This window comes from Salmo salar, chromosome 19 (genome assembly GCF_965601325.2).
Source record: "Salmo salar chromosome 19, fSalSal1, whole genome shotgun sequence".
In the NCBI taxonomy this organism is placed as follows: Eukaryota; Metazoa; Chordata; class Actinopteri; order Salmoniformes; family Salmonidae; genus Salmo; species Salmo salar.
Window position 1 is genome coordinate 22,132,692 of NC_138309.1, and position 14,809 is coordinate 22,147,500.

The following is a 14,809-nucleotide window of genomic DNA, read 5'->3' on the forward strand; positions in this document are numbered from 1 at the left end:
CTAAACTCTCAGTTAGAAACACTTTTGTAATCACTAGCTTGGATGGTACTCAAATCAAACAGGTCTCTGCATATAAATACTTAGGGGTATGGTTAGATGATAGGCTTTCTTTTAAAAAACATGTTACTGAATTGGGAAATGCTCAAATTCAAGATAGGGTTCCTTTACCGAAACAGGGCTTGTCTGTCCTCCGTAAATAGAAAACAAATTGTGCAGGCTACTTTTATGTCTGTTTTAGATTATGGTGATATTATCTATATGCATGCATCGGCAAACACATTAAAACCACTGGATGCTATTTACCATTGTGCACTCAGGTTTATCACGGGTGATAGTTACAAAACTCATCACTGTATCCTATATCAACATGTGGGTTGGGCCTCTCTATCTGTGAGGCGAGAGCAACATGCTCTCTTGTTTATTTATAAAGCACTTCTTTTAAAACTACCTCCATATATAGCATCATTCATTTCCACTAGATATACTAATTTTAAAACCAGATCACAGATGTGGATTACATTAGAGACACCTGTGGTCTCCACAGAGTTGGGTAGGACTGCCTTCAGTTCCTTTGCACCTTATTTATGGAACAAACTGCAGATCCAACTTAAGTTAGACACTCTGGTGTCCCTTGCCCATTTCAAAAATGTTATGGAGGATCAATATGATGTTGTCTGTGATTGTTTCTGTTGAATTGTGTCTTTGTTTTGTATGTTTGAAATGTTCTTGTCTGTATGTGTAACAGCTGTCTTCAAAAATGGACCAAGGCGCAGCGGGTATGTGGATACTCATATTTTAATTCCAAAAAGGAGTAAAGCATCCACCGGAAAACAACAATAAACAAGACAGGAACAGTCTTGCAGGCATACAAACGCAATGCAAGAACAACTACCCACAACCCCAAAGAAAAACACACACTCCTATATAGGACTCCCAATCAAAGGCAACTCAACACACCTGCCTTCAATTGGGAGTCCCAATCACCAACAAAAACCCCTGCCACATCCTGACCAAAACTAAAACCATTACGCCCTCTGCTGGTCAGGACGTGACAGTATGCCTAAAACTGTACATGTCAACATTGTTTACACAGGCACAGCCGTAAAAGAGATCCAGGTCTCAGTCTGTTTTCCATGTTAAAATAAAGATTTTAAAAAAAAAGTCATCTTCCTTCTCATTTGGTATTCTATTCACAATTGACTTGCCCCTGTTATAGGGAGCCAAGGTTACACTGAGTATAGCATTATGGATGTTCCGCCTTATGCAGGGGACGCCTTACACACTTGTAAATATGCAACACACACATACCAAAACTTAAACAGCAGAGGAAACAAAATGTAACACTGGCATTAATTATTCAGCATCCCATTTATGGATAAAGGAACAATGGCATTATGATGAAAAAGTCCCAAATGTAGCTCAAATCTTTTGGTTTTCATGTCAGGTTAGAGAGTCAGTATAATTGCAGTACAGGGGAATATGTAAGCCCTACATGATCAAATGTATTGTTAAACCATTGACATTGATTGTCTCCTTGAAAGTGGGTTTTGTTCCAGAGTTGTAAGAATTGACCCTCAAACCTCAATATATTATAAAGAACAATATGTTTTTATACAACTTGATGCAACTTATATAACAATATAGCCTTTAAAATCATCCCACCTGCACCCCCCTGCCTCCCTCGTTACAGACATCTCCTCTTACACTGGTTGTCTTTCTTTCTGTTGTTTCACCCAAAATAAAGTGAGAGCATAGGGATTTGACTCTTTTCTACATTTACATATCCTACCCCTTCATGTTTTAAAGAGATGTTGGTTATATGATTGTCTCCCAAATGCCCTTGTTAGAGAGAAGATGAGAAAAGGATTGGTGTTCTGTTCTCCTGTCTGCGGATTTTTCTGTCAGACACAGGAGCAGTGATGTGAGTAATGCTGTAAATGTGTTGTTGGCACGCTACCATGCAGACTGTTTAAAGAGCATCTCTGCAGGCTGCGCTCTTCTGGCTGTCTGTCTGTATGTCTGACTCCTACACATCTAAAGGAGCACAGGCAGAGACACACAGAAGATTTTATAGTTTTATTTTTATTTGTTAAATACCTTTTTGGATCATGATTGTTGAAATTTTAAAACTATTTGGTTTCTCCTTTTTATGATCTTCAGTTATTGCTGAGAAGGGACATTTAAATGTGGAAAATGTTGGTATTTTGAGTAAGTATGCCACTAGAAAAAAAGGAACAATAGAGAACTTTCCTTTGAGAAAATCAGAACTCTGAACAACCTAGTGACCATAATTAGATCTTATTCCAAGAAGGTAAATCAAGCCAAGCTGGGTTACAATTTAAGATTTGTTGCACACATTAACCCATTTGATGCCCCCTATGAAGATTAAACGAACCGAAGAAATGGCTTTAGGCTGGCAGGGGTGGTAATAGACATTCAAGTTCCCTTAAGCTGTTCCTCTCAGAGCATCAGTGGCATGCCTATACGCACGCCTCCGGTTTCGCTTGTTCTGACAGTTAGATTCAGTTACTGTAGTGGAAAAATTTGCGACTAACGACTGCCTGGCGTTTTGATTCATTTTGGCATTATTTGGATGGATGGCTGTGTATTTGCATCTCACAGGAGAGAGTCACACCTTCGCTGCGGCAGTCTCCAGGTTGAGACGTTCTCACGGAAGTCCTGGTGGCACTTCTGCGAGGAGAGATGTGACGACTGATGAAACTTGAATTTATTAAATTAATGCTACTGTGTGAGTTAAATTGTCACGTTTGGATTGTTTCAAGAGTTCATGAAGTGCTAAGCATTTTGACATGTTTCATTGTACTGTAAGTGCTATGGATTTATTGTTACAGAGAAACTGTGTTATTCTGTTCCTAGGACGGCGGATAGTTAAATGAGCGACACGGGTGTGTGCTCTTATCATACAGTATTGAGGTGTGGCGATTAGATTAGAGAATGCATGTGAAGTTTTATGCCTTTTGTTGTAATGTTTTGGGCCATGCAAAGTGATGTTAATTAAACAATAGGAGAGACTGGAAGTTGGCGCTCTTGAAAGAATAATAGCTGAGTTTAAACTTTGATGATGGAGTCATTGGTAAATCGATCTCCTGATGTACATTTGTATGTCATAGTTGTGAATTTTCTATGCTGTTAAGACTTATATTAAGATATTTATATTATTTTAATCATGAAGATTTCTGGTATATACCATTTATTAATTGTATTCTTATTGTGTAACTGTAAGAAGGGCGGCGCACAATTGGCCCAGCGTCATCCGGGTTAGGGTTTGGCTTGGGTAGGCCGTCATTGTAGAATAAGAATTTGTTCTTAACTGTCTTGACCTAGTTAAATAAAATAAATCATTAATCTGATTACTTTCAAATGGATATGAACTTCCTTGAATTATTATTTGGTGAAATGTCTAATGTTATTCACAATATACATATCATATATGCTCGGGCTCTAACTGTGCATCTCTGCGCTAAGGTTAACTCAATAATTTAATGCTAAGACATTGGTTGCAAGATATTAGCTTCTTGTTCCTTAGCCTCTTAATAATTGCATCACAGTAAATCTAGACACGTGCATCTTATAGTATTCTGAGTGGTGACGCAAAGCTTGTGACCTTGGCTATACCCACTTAAAATGATTATCGGCCTAAAGCATTCACATAATCATAGGAGTCAGATTGATAAATGTAGTTTATTATTATTGAACATGTTTTTTATACATCGACATAATGGAGACCCCTCATCCTCAGTCGATGGGGATTTCCACAGACCTTAAATGGTTGGAAACTTTCCACAAACTAAATGGTAACTCATCCAGTGTATGGTGATGTGTTATATCACACTACATTACCATATCATGTCCTAACTCAAGGAAAACGTATCTCTATGTCTGGAATGGCAATTGTCCCTTTTTGAGTGCAGACACTATAGTAGGTAAACCTCTGAATACAGAGAACACAAAATGGTCATCGGGAGATTTAAATATACTTACGCTAAATATACAAATTACTAGATTTGGCTATTTCAGTCACACCCGCTGCTGACCGGTGTATAAAATCAAGCACATAGCCATGCAATCTCCACAGACAAACATTGGCAGTAGAATGGCCTTGCTGAAGAGCTCAGTGACATTCAACGTGGCACTGTCATAGGATGTCACCTTTCCAATAAGTCAGTTCATCAGATTTTTGCCCTGCTACAGTTGCCCCGGTCAACTATAAGTGCTGTTATTGTGAAGTGGAAACGTCTAGAAGCAACAACGGCTCAGCCGCGAAGTGGTTGTTCATACAAGGTCACAGAACGGGACTGCTGAAGAGCGTAGCGTGTAAAAATTGTCTGTCATCGGTTGCAACACTCACTAATGAGTTACAAACTGCCTCTGTTAGCAATGTCAGCACAAGAACCATTCATCAGGAGCTTAAGTGAAGTGAAATTTTAATGCTACATCATGCAATGACATTCTTGCCACAGTTTGGGGAAGGCACTTTTCTGTTTCAGCATGACAATGCCCCTGTGCACAAAGCGAGGTCCATATAGAAATTGTTTGTTGAGATCGGTGTGGAAGAACTTGACTGGATTGCACAGAGCCCTGAAGTCAACCCAATCGAACACTTTTGGGATGAATTGGAATGCCGACTTCGAGCACAGCCTAATCACCTTATAGCAGCAAAGGAGGAACCATGATTCTGGAATGAGATGTTCGACAAGCAGGTTGTCACATCCTGACCAGTAATAGGGGTTATTTGTTATTGTAATTTGGTCAGGACGTGGAAAAGGGTATTTGTTTTATGTGGTTCGGGGTGCTGGTTTGTTTAGAAGGGTGTTTGATTTATTATTTCTGGGTTTTGGGTTATGTTCTATGTTTTTGTATTTCTATGTTCTTTCTAGTTTAGTATTTCTATGTTTAGGTATTGGGTGTTGGACTCTCAATTGGAGGCAGGTGTTTTCTAGTTGCCTCTGACTGAGAGTCCTATAATTAGGTATGTGTTTGGAGTTTGTGGGAGATTGTGCTAGGTATAGCTTAGTTGCCTTACCAGCGTCATTGTGTTTTGTGTACGTGTTAATTTTGGTTTCCCTTCTTTTCCTAAATAAAGAAGATGAGTACACATGATCCCGCTGCGTTTTGGTCCGACAATGATTTTTCCTTATCGTCTGGCGAAGAAGAATGTTACACAGGTGTCCAAATACTTTTGGTCATGTAGTGTAGGTCTTTGGAGCTAATTTCATATAGCATTGTATCCATTTCCCGGTGTACATGAATTGACATTAAGTGCTAACTGTGGTGAGGTGGAGTGATATATCACCCAATAAATTGAAATAAAAGAAGCCCTGGGGTTATAGGAGAAGATGTGTTAGAAAAGGATGGAAACAAGTCTGGTAACGGCTGTTTTTTTTTGATTCACAGCGTACATCAACAAAGATGAGGATTCATTTTATAAAAGATAAGCACTTCTATTTTTTTATGATTTCCCCCTACACACTTCTTCCCCCTCCTCTCCTCCCTTCGGGAGGACACATAGACGGTGCCTTCTCCAGTTTTATGTGACACATTAACTGTATTAGATGTGTGCATTTAATGTGGTTCAACCTTTTCATGAGTCTACTTACCAACCGTCTGGCTTTATTCAAACACATGTATTATTTATGTTATGTTTTTGGATAAGGGTGACAATATCTAAATGGACCCTCTGAGTACCCCACTCGCTCTCCCCTTATTCCCCCTCAGACACTCCAGCCCACCCTGTCACTATAGATTTTGTTACAGAGATTGCTTCCTCTCAAATCAATTTCTAGTTGTATTAGTATTGTTGACCGATGCTGCTCTGATTGTAACAATTTGATGTTGGCTGGTGACCTTAAATATTATCATATCATTGTCATATAAATTCATGTCATGTCAATGTATTATTTCAATCAATGTCCACATACAAAATTTACATTTTGAGCCACAAAATGATGTTGCATCTTATATTTTATGTCACCACAGAGCTCTCCTTTTCCTTCCAGAAAGCAGGTCCTGTGTGGCTCAGCTGGTAGAACATCGCCCTTGAAATGCCAGGGTTGTGGGTTTAATTCCCATGAATAAGAGTGTCTACTAAAATGTAAAGGAGACCAGTGAAATGCTGTACTAGGTCGGCCAGATGTTTGATGACAGATTCACTCCACACCAAATTTACAACTGGTCTTTTTAAAGATGGGCATATATCCATACCAACACAGACTTGTCGTCAGGCCCGGCCCCCTCTCACTCTGATGAATGGGGCCAATTATTTTGAGGAATTTAAAAGATGACAACCTTATGATGATGTAATAATGAGAGCAGGTCGGCTGACAGTTACTAATAGAAAAATTCTGAAGGACATTTCAACGATGAATGAGAAACGACGTTTGTTGCTTTTTGAGGTAAAGCAACTGTGATCAGCCACTGAACCAACTCCTGCATCAGCAAGAAGTAAAGGCCTAGGCTGTTAGAAAAAAGGGTCCCCATAAAGAACACTTTTTGATTCCAGTCAGAACCCATTTTGGTTCCAGGTAGAACTCTTTTGGGTTTTATGTAGAACCCTCTGTTTAAAGGGCTCGACATGGAAACCAAAAGGGTTCTACCTGGAAAAAAAAGGATTATCCTACTGGGACAGCCAAAGAACCCTGATTAGGTTATAGACAGCACCTATTGTGTAGCTGCTAAACATTTCTGATCTCCAGAAATACCCTGAAACATCCTCAGCTCTCTATAGCGCCTTCTCTGACTCTTAGAATTTAGTAAATGGCAAAAATGTGTAATGTCCTGTGAGCTAGTACTTTGGAGATCTGGAGATGCAATAGCTCCAAGTTTATTTAGACCAGGGACGTGTCCTAAATGGCACCCTATATCCTACACAGTGCACCACTATATAAGAAAAATATTTGCCATTTGTAACGCAGCACGGGACTCTGGTAAAGATTAAAACAATATAATAACCTATCTGTGCTTTAATAAGGTTTTCATACAAGATGATCATCATAATTCATGACATCTATGAGATTAAAAATAGTATGGTATAATGTTTATTTTAATATACAATACCAGTCAAAAGTTTGGACACACCGACTCATTCAAGTTTTTTTTTTTTTTTTTTAAACTTTTTTCTACTTTGTAGAATAATAGTGAAGGCATCAAAATGATTAAATAACACATTTGGAATCATGTAGAAACCAAAAACACTGTTAAACAAATCAAAATATATTATCATGTTTCAGGAGAAGACCCAGATGCAGACAGTGTTGAAATAGCAAAGGTTTATTACTAGAACAGGGGGCAGGCAAAACGACAGGTCAAGGACAGGCAGAGGTCAGTAATCCAGAGTCCATAAGGTACAGAACAGCAGGCATTCTCGGGGTCAGGGCAGGAAGAGGCCAATAATCCAGTGTGGTGTGACAAGTTACAGAATGGCACGCAGGTTCAGGGAAAGGGCAGGCAGAATGGTCAAAACCAGGAAAACTAGAATACATGAACTAAGAAAAAGACAGGAGCAAGGGGCAAACCACTGGTAGGCATGACAAACAAAACAGGTGTGCCTTGTTAAAAGTTAATTTGTAGAATTTCTTTCCTTCTTAATGCGTTTGAGCAAATCCGTGCTGTGACAAGGTATACAGAAGATGGTCTTTTACCAAATAGGGCTAAGTCCACATTATGGCAAGAACAGCTTAAATAAGCAAAAAGAAACATGTAACGGGTGTCATAATGATCAGACCAAAACGCAGCAGGAATATGTATACTCAACTTCTTTTTTTAATGGCAGAAAGAAGGGAAAACCAAAACAAACACGTATACAAAAACAAAACGCCACTAACAGTCCTGTCAGGTGCACAAACACTAAACAAGGAGACAACTACCCACAATTCCCATTACAAACACACCCCTATACATAGGACCTTCAATCAGAGGCAACGAGGAACTGCTGCCTCCAATTTAAGACCAATCCCAATAAACTAAACATAGAACTAAACAACCTAAATCTAACATAGAAATACACTAACCTAGAACATAACCCAAAAACCCCAAAACACTCTAAACAAACACTCCTTTACATAACACATAGCCCAACAAACCCCGAAACACTAAACAAACACCCCCCTGCCACGTCCTGACCAAACTACAATAACAAATAACCCCTTTTCTGGTCAGGACGTGACACAATATTCCATCATTACTTTGAGATGTGAAGGTCAGTCAATCTGGAACATTTCAAGAACTTTGAAAGTTTCTTCAAGTGTAGTTGCAAAAACCATCAAGCGCTATGATGAAACTGGCTCTCATGAGGACCGCCAAAGGAAAGGACGACCCAGAGTTACCTCTGCTGCAGAGGATAAGTTCATTAGAGTTTCCAGCCTGAGAAATTGCAGCAGAAATAAATGCTTCAGAGTTTAAGAAACAGATACATCTCAACATCAACTGTTCAGAGGAGACTGCGTGAATCAGGCCTTCATGGTCGAAATACTGAAAAGAAACCATTAATAAAGGACACCAATAATAAGAAGAGACTTGCTTGGGCCAAGAAACATGAGCAATAGACATTAGACCAGTGGAAATCTGTCCTTTGGTCTGATGAGTCCAAATTTGAGATTTTTGGTTCCAACCGACGTGTATTTGTGAAACTCATAGCAGGCGAACGGATGATCTCCGCATGTGTGTTTCAAACGTGAAACATGGAGGAGGAGGTGTGATGGTGCTTTTCTGGTGACTGTCGCTGATTTGTTCAGAATTCAAGGCACACTTAAGCACGATGACTACCACAGCATTCTGCAGCGATACGCCATCCCATCTGGTTTGCGCTTAGCAGGACTATCATTTGTTTTTCAAAAGGACAATTACCTAACACACCTCCAGGCTGTGTAAGGGTTTTTGTCCAAGAAGGAGAGTGATTGAGTGCTGCAACAGATTACCTGGCCTCCACAATCATCCAACCTCAACCCAATTGAGATTGCTTGGCCAATTGAGATGGCTTGGGATGAGTTGGACCTCAGAGTGAAGGAAAAGCAGCCAATTAGTGCTCAGCATATGTGGGAACTCCTTCAAGAATGTTTGAAAAGCATTCCCGGTGAAGCTGGTTGAGAGAATGCCACGAGTGTACAAAGTTGTCATCAAGGCAAAGGGTGGCTACTTGAAGAATCTCAAATATAAAATATATTTTGACTTGTTTAACACTTTTTGGGTTACTACATGATTCCATGTGTAATTTCATAGTTTTGATGTCTTCGCTATTATTGTACAATGTAGAAATATATATATATATACACACACATACATATATAAATGTGTATATATATGTGTATATATATTTTACCCCTTTTATGATGGTAATGCGACCGTGCAGGATGAACATTAACTGTGTTCCATTAGCTAGAGAGGGTTAGCTCAATTATCCCAGTGGACCAGTGCTACTAGGGGGCACCTGCTGTTGAGGTCCCTGCAAGGAGAGACTATGGCTGTCCCAAATGGCACACTTGTCTCTACATAGTGCTTTACTTTTGACCAAAGCCCTATGGACCCTTGTCAAAAGTAGCTAATGACATAGGGAATAGGGTGCCATTTGGGATGTAGCTGCTTACAACGTTTGTTGGAGTACGTTCTGCCAGGCAGGGATGGAGCCAGCTGCTGGCCAACCTCCAAGACCACTCACTGCTCGGCTAATGGCCCTGCCGACCACCAAGTGAGCACAGCCCCGTGACACACACTGCCACGAGGAAGAAAACTATCACAATAATGAGACAGAAAATGTTGGTAATATTTTTTTAAAGATGGGGTCGGAGAGAGAAAGAACATCAAATATGAATGGGCTGTCTTATGGTATGTCTTAATGTGCTTATACATCAGTGAGCACTATTAAAGACTTGTCTGTGGCAGGCTAGGTATGCAGGCAGACTGCTTCTAGCCCAAGGAATGTCTGTTAAATTGGCAAGCTGTTAAAATTGCATGTACTTCCTTTTTTATTTTTCACTGACCAACACCTGCTTATGTTTGTCCACTACAAACTGAACATTCTTCATTATGATGCCCCACAGTGAATAACTCAAGGTTCAATGACTCTCCAACTTAACAGCAACTTTAATTTACAGCCATCTGTCTAGCTAATCTGTTTGCCCATTTCCATCAGAAATATTTTGTTGTATGAATTCCACCTTGTACAGTAGATCTTGTATGGGGTTCACTGCACAGCCATGAAATGAAAACAAGATATTCAACAAAAACTGCAGTGTAAACCTGCACACGCTGTATGCCCGCCACCATGGGGTAAATTATTTCAAAATTTAGTTTTACATTTGCTTGTCTATAAAAAAAATGCTATCAGAAAGACATGACAATACTGCATAATTTGATATTATAGATGCATTTCTTAAAATGTTTCTTCTTTTAACTTGGTTGACTCTGGTGTTAGTACTTTCTACCTATATGTTGATGTTGTTGACTTTCTCTTATATTAATCTTCACAGTGCTTTTAGATCCTTTTGATGATCAACATGCCGTATTTAATTTGCTTCTCCAATGATTACACCATGACATTATTTTCTCAGTGCTTCAGTGTGGCCTTTTACAGGGTTTCATTGGCAATTTATCATAGCTTCTTTCATTATAGACTCTGAGATAACACTAAACCCAACAAGTACAGTACATAATTATTTGCAATAGGCATGTGATTCTATTCAACATTCACCCTCAACTCATAACATGGTCCTATATTAGGCATCACTGGGAAAGTTTCTTGCAATTTCATGTGGAAAAAATATATATTCATGTTTTTTTCAACAAGATTCCTTTACTTTACCAACAACTCATGTCATACCATTGTACAAAAACACCTTGACCATCACATTCTGTATATCTCATATTACACTAAGAAAAATAAAAAAGCTTAGCTGCACAGATGAAGGAGTAAGACTAAGCCCAGAAAATGGAGGTCAAAATTGAAAACTTTTTTAGTTGCTGCAGGGCTACCATTATCACGAGGGAAAATGTTACAGATTGGGAGAGGCCTTTTGTCAGCTTGTATATATGGAATTCAATACACTCACTGATTCCAATTCCTTCTGCTAAACCCACAAGGCAAATTTAAGACCGCAAATGTGAGAAAAGTAGATAACTATATGACTCAGACCTCTACAGTATATCAAACAACTCTTCAAACTTAAGATTAATAGATCATGGAATTTAAATATTTATATTGCATTCGATTTTGATTAATGTATGAATTGCACTCCAGCACCTACAAGATTAGCACTTAATCATCAATAGTAGTGTCATGACGTTGGCCTCTTTGAGTACAGGGAGGACAGTTGACCCCTCCCCCCTTGCAGCATCCCCCAACCTACCTTCCCCCACCCAGTCCCTGTGTGAAGGAGTGGTAAAATTCCAGGAGAATCTCTTGCCACATGGCCCATAGAGACACAGGAAATTCTTCCAACTCACAGAATTGGGGAGCCAAGCGACATTTGTGTTCTGGAGAAGGTATGAAAGATTGGTGAAGAATCCAGCTACGAACTGGTCCGCTTGGTACAATTTTGTGATACTCAGAAGAGACAATATAGCCATATTACCATAAAACTGTTTATATAATAGCCTCAGCGATGAGACTTGCATCCACATGGTTGTATAAAATGTATTAATAAGGATAAAGCTATTTGTAATATATTGAGATGCTATGTACTAATGTTAATGTGATAGAATTGTATTTCTGTACCAAGCTTAACTCAGTCATCGGCACGCCCCCAGGGACACAGACAGGACCAGGCGTCATGTGACAAGCTGTTCTATGTTCACTATAAAACTATACCCTGATCTACTTTCTTCAGACCAGGCCTCCACTCCATTGCGAGTTGGCCAATAGGTTTGACCATCCAAGTACTTTACTGAAAGTAAAACATACCACGTGGTTAACTTTTAGACTATTGATACCGAAAGAATAAGAACAAGTCTTTGATATTAATTAATAGTCTGCAGCTAGAAATTATATCATTGAACGCGAAGACCAACGAAACATCCATTCTATAACGACATTAATGAATGTCGCTTTGAAAGATCCATTCTAACACAGAGACAGAGAGATCCATTCTAACACAGACACAGAGAGAGATCCAGACAGACAGACAGAGATCCAGACAGACAGACAGAGATCCAGACAGACAGACAGACAGACAGAGATCCAGACAGACAGACAGACAGACAGAGATCCAGACAGACAGACAGACAGACAGAGATCCAGACAGACAGACAGAGATCCAGACAGACAGACAGACAGAGATCCAGACAGACAGACAGACAGACAGAGATCCAGACAGACAGAGAGAGATCCAGACAGACAGACAGACAGAGACAGACAGACAGAGAGAGATCCAGACAGACAGAGAGAGATCCAGACAGACAGACACAGACAGACAGACAGACAGACAGACAGACAGACAGAGATCCAGACAGAGAGAGATCCAGACAGACAGACAGACAGAGAGAGATCCAGACAGACAGAGATCCAGACAGACAGAGATCCAGACAGACAGACAGACAGAGATCCAGACAGACAGACAGACAGACAGACAGACAGACAGACAGACAGACAGAGAGAGATCCAGACAGACAGACAGACAGACAGACAGACAGACAGACAGACAGACAGACAGAGATCCAGACAGACAGACAGACAGAGAGAGATCCAGACAGACAGACAGACAGAGATCCAGACAGACAGACAGAGAGAGATCCAGACAGAGAGAGATCCAGACAGACAGACAGACAGACAGACAGAGATCCAGACAGACAGACAGAGATCCAGACAGACAGACAGAGATCCAGACAGACAGACAGAGATCCAGACAGACAGACAGAGATCCAGACAGACAGACAGAGATCCAGACAGAGATCCAGACAGAGATCCAGACAGAGATCCAGACAGAGATCCAGACAGAGATCCAGACAGACAGCGATCCAGACAGACAGAGATCCAGACAGACAGACAGAGATCCAGACAGACAGACAGAGATCCAGACAGACAGACAGACAGAGATCCAGACAGACAGACAGAGATCCAGACAGACATAGATCCAGACAGACAGAGATCCAGACAGACAGACAGACAGAGATCCAGACAGACAGACAGACAGAGATCCAGACAGACAGACAGACAGAGATCCAGACAGACAGACAGACAGAGATCCAGACAGACAGAGATCCAGACAGAGAGAGATCCAGACAGACAGACAGAGAGAGATCCAGACAGACAGACAGAGAGAGATCCAGACAGCCAGACAGAGAGAGATCCAGACAGACAGACAGAGATCCAGACAGACAGACAGAGAGAGATCCAGACAGACAGACAGAGAGAGATCCAGACAGACAGACAGAGAGAGATCCAGACAGACAGACAGAGAGAGAGAGAGAGAGAGAGATCCAGACAGACAGACAGACAGAGAGAGAGAGATCCAGACAGACAGACAGAGAGATCCAGACAGACAGACAGACAGACAGAGATACAGACAGACAGAGATCCAGACAGAGATCCAGACAGAGAGAGATCCAGAGATCCAGACAGAGAGAGATCCAGAGATCCAGACAGAGAGAGATCCAGACAGACAGACAGAGAGAGAGAGATCCAGACAGACAGACAGATAGACAGAGAGAGAGAGAGATCCAGACAGACAGACAGAGAGAGATCCAGACAGACACAGACAGACAGAGAGATCCAGACAGACAGACAGACAGACAGAGAGAGATCCAGACAGACAGAGAGAGAGATCCAGACAGACAGAGAGAGATATCCAGACAGACAGACAGACAGACAGAGAGAGATCCAAACAGACAGACAGAGATCCAGACAGACAGACAGAGATCCAGACAGACAGACAGACAGAGATCCAGACAGACAGACAGACAGAGATCCAGACAGAGATCCAGACAGAGATCCAGACAGAGATCCAGACAGAGATCCAGACAGAGATCCAGACAGAGATCCAGACAGAGATCCAGACAGAGATCCAGACAGAGATCCAGACAGACAGACAGAGATCCAGACAGAGATCCAGACAGACAGACAGACAGAGATCCAGACAGACAGACAGACAGAGATCCAGACAGACAGACAGAGATCCAGACAGACAGACAGAGATCCAGACAGACAGACAGAGAGAGATCCAGACAGACAGACAGAGAGAGATCCAGACAGACAGACAGAGAGAGATCCAGACAGACAGACAGAGAGAGATCCAGACAGACAGACAGAGAGAGATCCAGACAGACAGACAGAGAGAGATCCAGACAGACAGACAGAGAGAGATCCAGACAGACAGACAGAGAGAGATCCAGACAGACAGACAGAGAGAGATCCAGACAGACAGACAGACAGAGATCCAGACAGACAGACAGACAGAGAGAGAGAGAGAGAGAGATCCAGACAGACAGACAGAGATCCAGACAGACAGACAGACAGAGAGAGAGATCCAGACAGACAGACAGAGAGATCCAGACAAACAGACAGACAGACAGACAGACAGACAGACAGACAGACAGACAGACAGACAGACAGACAGAGATACAGACAGACAGAGATCCAGACAGAGATCCAGACAGAGAGAGATCCAGAGATCCAGACAGAGAGAGATCCAGACAGAGAGAGATCCAGACAGACAGACAGACAGAGAGAGAGAGATCCAGACAGAGAGAGATCCAGACAGACAGACAGAGAGAGATCCAGACAGACAGACAGACAGACAGAGAGAGAGAGATCCAGACAGACAGAGAGAGAGATCCAGACAGACAGAGAGATATCCAGACAGAC